This window comes from Propithecus coquereli, unplaced genomic scaffold (genome assembly GCF_000956105.1).
Source record: "Propithecus coquereli isolate 6110/MARCELLA unplaced genomic scaffold, Pcoq_1.0 Scaffold69, whole genome shotgun sequence".
NCBI classification, from domain to species: Eukaryota; Metazoa; Chordata; class Mammalia; order Primates; family Indriidae; genus Propithecus; species Propithecus coquereli.
Window position 1 is genome coordinate 4,477,388 of NW_012152951.1, and position 9,416 is coordinate 4,486,803.

At 49.5% G+C, this 9,416-nt stretch overlaps 1 protein-coding gene across 1 annotated transcript in view; it reads left to right on the top strand.

Moving 5' to 3' along the window:
* Positions 1-9,416, top strand: part of FRMD4A (FERM domain containing 4A) — a 568,954-nt gene that overhangs the window by 178,848 nt on the left and 380,690 nt on the right. The gene's annotated exons all lie outside the window — the stretch shown is intronic.

Genomic DNA, 9,416 nt, shown 5'->3' on the forward strand with positions numbered 1-9,416 from the left:
TACAACAGAATAGGACTAAAGAAAGAAAGACAAAGAGAAAATGGTAAGAGGGAGCCCAAGACAAAGTCAGTCCACCAGACTATTTACAAGAAGCCTTGTAAAAATTATCCAAAGGTAGATCACAGATGTGGCTCTAAATTTTCTAGCGGTCAAAGCGAATAGCAGGAATGAGCCTGGAACAAGGCTCACAGGCTTTCCAAGATAGACTCACATCAGGTGCTAAAGAGAAACATAAAACAGAGAACAAGGATGACTGCCCTGTCTTTAGAATCCTAATGGTACAAGGAAATATTGTTGCTGAATCTATGTGAAACCCACTCCTGTTGACTAGGTCACAGTGGGGCCAGACCGTGCCTAAGGCAGGATAAAGCTAGTTTCCCTCCATCCATGATGTGACTCACAAGGGACAGGGCTGGGGTGATGTGCTGACGTCTCAGTCTGTGGCTTCCCACAAACAGGCCCCCAGTAGCAGGGCCTGCATCTGAGTTCGACAGAAGACATGATGTGTCCTGTCCCTCACCTCCCCAGACAGCCCCAGCCTGCCCGCCTGTCGTGTATGAGTAAAACTCCCAACGTCAAAGAAACAGTTTAGGGGAGAAGAATAGGGAAGTGTGGAAAATACCTAAAACCTGCGATCTCTGCTTTCTTCTTCCCTCCTTTCCATGAGAGAGCCTCTCAAATTTCCCAGGTGCCCAGGGGGAGGCTTGGAGCAAACAGGGTTTAGCCAGGTTGGCAACCACCTCTGCAGAGTCATGGATGTTAAAAGGTGAGCGCTTGCTGCTGTCTGCCCCCATGTCACCCAGGGCAGCCTCACCTATCCACGGCACCCTTGCTCTGCCCTCCTTTTCGCTCAGTATTTCCCAGTCTGGCTTGGTGGACAACTTGGAAAGGAAAGCGTGGCTCTCTGGGGAACTCCCGCCTGGTTGGGTGTTTGAGTTCTATGCACCATTGGGCAGGAATAAGGAAGTGGCAATTGCTTGTGACCATAGACCAAAGGGTGACTGTGAACAAAGCAGGGGTCTTCAGTCTGGGCAATGGAGGTGGGACTGTTTTGATCAGGAGCGAAGAGGTGATTGTATGGTTAGAAGGAAAGGCCAGGGGTGCATGATTTCAACAGCCCAGCTCCCAGCAAGGACCACTTCTCGCAAGCCCTGCGGAAAAGGAAGGTTAATGATGTGTGGAAAATGACCGCATCCATCGAGTGGTCCACTATCTTGTTTGTCTTTAGCTCTTGAGCCAAGATTTTAGAATATGTTTTTGTCTCTACCTGATAATGGACTGGCAATGCCTCAGAAGATTCGGATGGGGAGTTGGGGCAGTCACGCAGCGGAGACAAAGACACTTAACTAAGTTATGCTGTCTGTTGTGTGTTCCTGCTTGGATCTGTCTTTCCTAACAGTTCCCAGAGCAGTCACACTTAACTGGATTTCGTCATCCGGGCTGAATAGTGAACCAAGGGGCCCCAGGGGAGACACCATGTAAGGAGACAGCAGGCTGGCCAGGGGACGGTGACTTGGGCTAACTCGCTGCGGCAGTCAGAGGTTGGCTTTCCTTTTCACCATTCTGGAGGTCCTCCCTCAACAGACGATGCTTCCACATCGTCTGAGCCTCCCTGCTCTGGTGGTTTTGCCCATCCTTGTATTTTGGATGTGTTGTAATTAGAGGAGAGAGATTTGTGAACTCTACAACTCGTCGTTTCCTTTGTTCTAGCAAAAGTATAATGTAGGGATTCGTGTGGTTCAATTCCATATTACAAATGCTGCAGCCTGGAGCTTATGCAGTAACAGGACTGATTATAAGAGAACGTGGAGATGTCGCATGAGAATTTTACACTCTTTAGTGCTGCTGAACTTTTCCGAAAGACCAGCTGTCCTCCCCTTCCCGTTCCTGTGCCAGGCACACAAACCCAGGATGCTAAGATTCCACCTCGGTGCATTAAGCTTAGACCAGAGCTTGAGCTCTGATTTGGACTACAAGTTCAATCTGACATGGGAGAACTTGAAGATTGTGGCAGTTTGATCCCAGGCTAAACAGCTTTCCCAGCCTAATGGGAGATAAGAGCTGAGGCATTTTGAGATAAATGTATCAAGTGCCTTATTTCTTGTGTCAAATAAATATACACATATTTACAAATAGGTACATGCAGATAGGTAGTAATGCCTGGGCCTAAGTTGTGTAGCTTATATACAGTATTTAGGTACTGTAATCATCATGTCGTTTTTCAAGTTTGAATGCGAAAATATAGTACCAGGGCCAGGCATGGTGGCTCACGCCCATAATCACAGCACTTTGGGAGGCTGAGGCAGAAGGATCGCTTGAGGCCAGGAGTTCGAGACCAGCCAGGGCAACATAGCAAGACCCATTAACGGAAAAAAAAAAAAAAAAAAAGAAAGAAAGAAAGAAACTATAGTACCAGCCATGTATCACAGTTTGCTCTTAACAATATCACCTGGAACTGCTTTTTGCACATCAAACATGGCATTAAATCCTAAGAATATGTACTGTGGCTAGTGTCACAGAGGAAGGGATCCCCGGTTTGGTGGAAGACAAAAGGTTTTTTGTTATAGTAAGGACCAGAATGGGAGGCATCTGTGTGTCCCCTCCATCTGTAGACGTCACCGGGAGCTCAGGGCTGGGAAACAAACAAGGCAGGCCCATAAACACAGCAGCGTCCAGAATCCAGCGAGAGGACTGCAGCCTGCAAAGGCAGGGAGTGAGGACAACCTGGAACAGCAGCAGGAAACCCCAGTGGGCACAAGATAACACGGAAGGAGCCGGGGGAACGTCTCCCCGCAGACCCAGCCAGGAAAGCCAGCTGCCAGGTGCCCACAGGTGGAAACTTCAGCAACCTATGGGCAAGGAGGTTTCCCAACTTCAAATATCAACCACTGCCTTCTTGTCGTTGAGTGTTAATTAAAGCTATTAATATCATCCAGAAGTATCTTACATTTCAGATATTTCCCAGGAGTATTAAAAGATGGGGGAATATAGGTGGCCAGGTGCGGTGGCTAACGCCTGTAATCCTACCACTCTGGGAGGCCGAGGCGGGTGGATTGTTTGAGCTCAGGAGTTCGAAACCAGCCTGAGCAAGAGCGAGACCCTGTCTCTACTAAAAAATAGAAATAAATTACTTGGACAGCTAAAAATATATAGAAAAAATTAACTGGGTATGGTGGCACATGCCTGTAGTCCCAGCTACTCGGGAGGCTGAGGCAGAAGGATTGCTTGAGCCCAGGAGTTTGAGGTTGCTGTGAGCTAGGCTGATGCCACGGCACTCTAGCCCAGGCAACAGAGTGAGACTCTGTCTCAAAAGAAAAAAAAAAAAAAGATGGGGGAATATAGGAATATGTCAAGTCAGCAGCAGTGCACAGAACTAACTACCCAGAGAGGTCCATTCAGGACTGCACTGGTGGAGGGGTCAGAATGACCCTCCTTCCCCAGTGATGGGCGGCTTGATGCCTCTGCTTTTAGGGACAGGCCTGCTGCCCAGCGAACCTGCTGCCTGGGGCTTTTTATTCCTAGCAGGGCATTGTCTAAAGTCGGCTTCTGCCTTGGGTGCTACTGTAGTACTGACCCTTTCTGTAACCTTAAGCTCGTTTTTAAATTAATGATTCTAAAATGTGTTCCGCCGTTCCTATATATCTAGGAATAATAATGATATTGTTATAAATTATTAGTGATTTTTAATCAGTAAGCAACCCCTGAGGCTCTCAGGGGATTGTTTTGTTTCATTTTTCCCTCTAATTTAAATCAAACGAATAAAGCAAAAAATGCCTCTATGCTTTGGTGCCTTGAATTATTAACTAGACACACTGTAATAAGATGCATCACTACTGTTCACAATGGGGGAGAAAGAGAGAAAGGAAGATCAGAGGCGATTGAGATGGAACGGTTGAACCTTATTGGCAAGTGGAGGCTTTGGAGAAGACGTGGGGAGAGGAAGAAGAAACGCGGTTTGTGGGGGGCAGCACCTGCATTGTCGCTATGCAAACTTGCAAAGGAAGCTCATTTTCTAAGCCAGAAAACAAAACTTATCACACATGGTTGAGCCTCTCTCCAGGACTGCCGTACCTTCCAGCCATGCACCCAGCACTTTTTCAGGTTATCTATCTGGCTCTTACAACCCAGAGAGGAGAGGACAACAGTGATGACAATAATGGTGGCGACAATGACAAAAGTACTTCATATGCATATACTGTTTTGCAATCTACAAAGTGTTAGTACGTGCATTGTCTCGTTACATTAGAAGGCTTCTCTGCACTAACGCATGGCCCACTGAGTTGGGAGGCAGAAAACCTTAGATCTTAGATTCGCTCAGATATGAGATGCAAAGCCATGTACAAAAAAGCAAATGCATTTATTGTCACAGGGGAAACATAGCAAACTTCACATCAGATTTGAGTGCCCAGGAACTGTTGGGATGTGGTGACTATGCAAATGGAACTTGCCCTCCGTGACGTCACGTTTGAGTGGGAGGGGAGATCATAGGTGCCCGTGACTATATATAATAAGGAAAAATATATAAGAAGTGATGGGGAAAAGGGCCCAAAGCATAAAGTAGGCTAGGGGTGATGGAGGGAGCCTCTATGGAGATGGAATTCGAAGTGGTTTCTGGAGGATGGCTTGGGTTTCAACAGGAGGAGATGGACCAGTTACTCTAGGAAGACAAGACGTCTTGAGCAAAGGCTTGGAGAGGAAAATTTGACCATTTTGAGGGATTAATGAGTGGTGCAATTGGGATCTGGCACAGACAGTGAGATGCTAAGAAGGTAACCAAGGGCTGGGCCCACAATCCTAGCACTCGGGCAGGCCGAGGCAGGGGGATCGCTTTAGCCTGGGAGTTGAAGGGTGCAGTGAGCTACAGTGATGCCACTGCACTCTGCCCAGGGTGACAGAGTGAGACTCTGTCTCAAAAAAAAAAAAAAACAAAAAAAAGTAATCAAGGGAAGGGGCCTGGAAGCAGAGGCAGATACTATCATTATCCCATTTTTCTGATGGGAAAACTGAGGCATGGAGGTTGCAAAGGTTGCAAAGCCAGAACGTGCGAGTGGGCAGAGAGCCCGGCTCTCACACGCTATGTTATGGGGCCTCTCACGGGGTGCTCTGCAACCCCTCTGCATCTCCAGCTCCCCCAGGGTGCGGTGAAGCCGTCTGTCCACCTTGCGAGATGGGGGCTCAGAAGCACTTATTCTGCTTTTGGCTGCCAGTAACAGACCCCAACTCAAACTAGCTTTAAAAAAATGAGATTTACGACCTTGCAAAACATACAAGTCTGGAGATGGGGTGAGAGCCAGAACCGGCCGATTCAGTAACTCCAAAGTCACTTCAAGGACTGAGGCATGGTTTCCACCTCTCCACGCCGCCAGCCTGCTGGGGTGCCTTCCCCCTGCCTGAAGGCTCTGTCTTCGCCCTGCTGCCTTCAGGAGGGCAGCCTTCCTGACTCCCTCTGGGGTCAAGTCCACGTCCCCAGGCTGTTGTGGCCACCTGGGTCTCCTCCTTGCAGCATCTCCATACTCTCCCTTCTCACGTGACGCTGCGGTGAACGTCAGCCTTCCCGGTGACACTCTAGCTCTCCCCAGGAAGGAGCCCTGTGCGTTTTTGCTCACTACCCCACCCCTAGCGGCTGCCACTCGAATATCTGTCAAATCTGTGAGTGACAGCTCCGTGTGGGGCCGAGGAACCCAAGAACCACAATCCACGTGAAATATGGCAAGTGACCAATTAGGACTGATTCTCCCCTGGCGCCTCTTCCCTGAGGCATGTTACTATTGGTTTCTTCCCCCGAAAGGTATGCTCTTTCTCATTCCTATAAAACCCATGTTTTGCTCAGATAGCTACACAATCCCCTGTTGGAAGAAGTTTGGATTATTCCACCATGTTGAGGCATTTCTCTGGCAACTGCTATTAGCCCGGGAGTGGCCCAGGGTCTGGGATCTGAGCTGACCCGAGCAGACTGAAGGGAGAACTTATTCTGTGCAGGTGGGAGAAGCTGCTTGGAGGTCCACAGGGTGCTGGTTTCCCAAAGTCATCTTGTAGCCAAGGTTTCGCCAGTGCCGAAGGAGAAAGTGAGGGAATGCAGAGAAATTAAACAGGTAAAAGTCAACAGGACTTGGTGATACCTGAGGAGTTGGGGGATGAGGGAGAAGATAGTCTTAGGGAAACGTCCTAGTTTTCCAGCTTGAACAACTGCCTGGATAGATGGAGGTTCCAATCACTGGGATAGAAAACACTGGGAGAAATGAGATTCATCCAGCAAAGTCCTTCCCGCACTATCCCATAATCGGCTCTGTAAGTGACAGCGAGTCAGAACTCATCGCCACCTCGTTTGCTCCCATCATACTGTGCTGGACCCTCTGTTTGTTCTCCTTATCGTAGTCCTCTTGTAGCAGACGTATTTACTAGTGTTTGCTCTGCCAAGATGGCAGAAGCCGTGTGTGCGTGTGCTCGTGTGTATGTTGGCATGTGATTGCGTTCCCCACGGCACAGTCTTGTACTATCCATAGTAAGTGGTGCATAAATATTTGCTGGATTTAGTTGGGATGCAGCATCGTGGAGGTCAGATAACCACACTTTGGTGGACAAGCTGCGTTAGCTAACCTTGGAGCAGACAAAACTCATCAGGCCCCCTCCCCGCAGTCCTGCCTTTTCTTAGTGGCTGTGTATTCACAGAGCTCACCCAGCGAGCTTCGTAAAAATGCCTTGGACCTTTGCAAGCCTCAGGCTGTTTGGCAGGGTGACCGTGTCTTTGGAAGTCCCAGAAGAAAGCACACGATCCTTTTGCCTTGGGGGGAATATACTTCTCGGGAGGAAGGCAGGGTACATGCACCCTCCCTTATTAATGGGTTTGCAGTTATTTTTGGCAGATCTCAAATAATATTTCAAAGGCAGTAGAGAAGCAACTGGGGACATTACTTGTAATTGTTTAATATTGTTATCACATTCGCTTACAAGAAAAAAGAGGCAAGCCGCCATCAATCAAGGGAGGGAATACTCGGGGATGGTGATCGCCGCGCACGCGTTGGGATGTCATGGCAACGGTCCCCCAGCCCCGGACTTGATTACTTCTGCTGCGTTCCTGGTCAGAGCTGAGTTGCTTCATTAACTTTACTTTCCTCAACCTCATTCGTTAAGAGGAAGCTGGAGCACAGCCCTGCACAGGGCTTCACGCACTGAAAACTCGACGTTATCAAAGGAAGCACCGTCTTCTCTCTACCCTCCAAAGGCACACTGCTGTGGGCTAGGACAGGGTGAGATCACGCCCCGGGCAACGCTTCCCAGACAGGGAGGGGAGGAACGCTGCTCCCCAACAGGCAATGTGCCCTCTCCTCGGTGTCACATAGAGGGGATGTCAGCTGGGAGACCCACTTCTTAGTTGTGTGCTGGTTAAAGCAGCAGTAGCTGCTGAACTAGACCCCTAAGTCTCAGCGACTTCATGTAAGAGGTGTTTACTTCGCACTGGTGTAAAATCCAAGCAGCAGGGAGAGCTCTGCTCCCCACGAGACTAGAAGTGGCACCAGTACTTCCCCTCACAGCCACTCACTGCAAGAAAAGGTGGAAAATGCGTGCTCGGGGAGATTTAGCAAACAGCCAGCAGTCTCTACCCTGGTTCACTAGAAACATTTAGCTGCCAGTTGTTCACGCATTCATTCAGCGAATTAATAAATTACTAAGTAATGAATAAGATTCGCTTATTCACTCTTGCATTCATTTATTCATTCAACAAACATCTATTAGTGGCTGCTATATGGAGGAATTTGCAATACCAAGGAGCTCAGCATCTAGAGGGAAGCACAGAGTTGATACCAATATGCTCTGGGAACACAGAGAGGGTATTGTCATCAGACTGGGACATCAGGGAGGGCTTCCTGGAGGAAGTGACACTGAACTGCGTTGAGACATATGAGAGGAATAGCCTAAGCAGAGAATGAAGTATGAAGACTCAGGGCTTCAGAAAATGCAGTGTGTGTGACGTGGCGGAGGAACTCAGCTCGGGAGACTGAGACATCAGTAGGCTGAAGGATGGTGTCAGGGTCGAAGGAGGTGCAAAGGCATAAAATTCAAAAAGGGCTGATTTGCTTGTCTCCTGGGAGATGCGGAAAAGTGGGCCCGTAGTCTGGCCCATCCTGGCAAGAAAAGATGCAAATAGTTCTGTCCGCACACTTGCAAGTCACCCTCCTGCCTAGCTGCCCCAGGGGTGGGGGGCAGGGGGAGACACTGAACTTCCTCACGAAAATGCCCTTTGTAAGTCTGCGGGAGTCAAGGCGCAAGCTTCTATAAATTAACCCACATTTTATAGTTCTGGGACAGCTGTCACCTGCTCTGCCCTGGGGAACTGGTTGCTCAACAGAGAGATACGCGGATTCCACACATTCCCTCAGTCTTGGTTGCCCTGGGCGCTCTGAGAATCAGGTCTCCACCAAACTGTCACTCCCCAAATATGTCCTTTGGAAAGTCTGTGCGGCAGGATACGAAGCTCTGTCCTTCATCATTAAGGAGTGACTAATTATTTAATCAGAACAGATAGCAGCCCACACAATGTCACCTCCTCTCATTTGCTGGGCTACGGGCACCCATTAATCACACGACATCGTGAATGCAAAAGGGACAGGTTGGCTTGAAGCTTAGTGTTGTGGGAACCTGGCTGCTACTCCCTGCTCCGCGTCAGAAGCGCTGCCGATACATCACAGCAGACATCGCTGTCGCTGGGCGCGCTTTGCTCCCAGGTGAGCGTCTTAGGAAGGGGAACGTAACATCTGTGCACCGAGGAATCTCGCCCCAGCCCCTCGTCTGCCACTTCAGGTCCTTCCTGAAAGTTTCGGCACAGCCCAGGCGCAGGTGGGGAGGCTCCTGGGGGTTTAACCCCAGCCTGAGCCGGAGCTCTGCTCTCCTGCTGAGCTCTGGCGCTGGCTGTTTTCTGCTGATCATGGGTTCTTGTACTGCAGATGGAGTTTCAGGTCTCGTTTGAGAGAATAATTCTCCCTCTGCAGACCCCTTATGCCTCTCCAAAGATGCTCCCGATAAGGGCTTTTCTAACAGCTTTGTTCACAGAAGCCTGCAGCCCAGGTGTCGGCAGGGGTGAGAATGAGTCATACCCTGCTGTGTCTGTCACTCCTCTGAATTTGAGGGCTCACCTGGCTTGCCCTGGCTGCTGGCAGGTGACTCTTGTATATCCCTCAGCACCGCTCATGGCCACTGCCCCGAGCTGCACGCTCAGTTGGAAACCAAGACCTCCTCCACCAAAAGACCACTCAGGCTGTCGGGGTTTTTAGCTCGTTACTGCAGAAACACATCTGGCTGGGCCGGGCGTGGTGGCTCATGTCTGTAATCCTAGCTCTCTGGGAGGCCGAGGCGGGTGGATTGTTTGAGCTCAGGAGTTCGAAACCAGCCTGAGCAAGAGCGAGACCCCGTCTCTACTA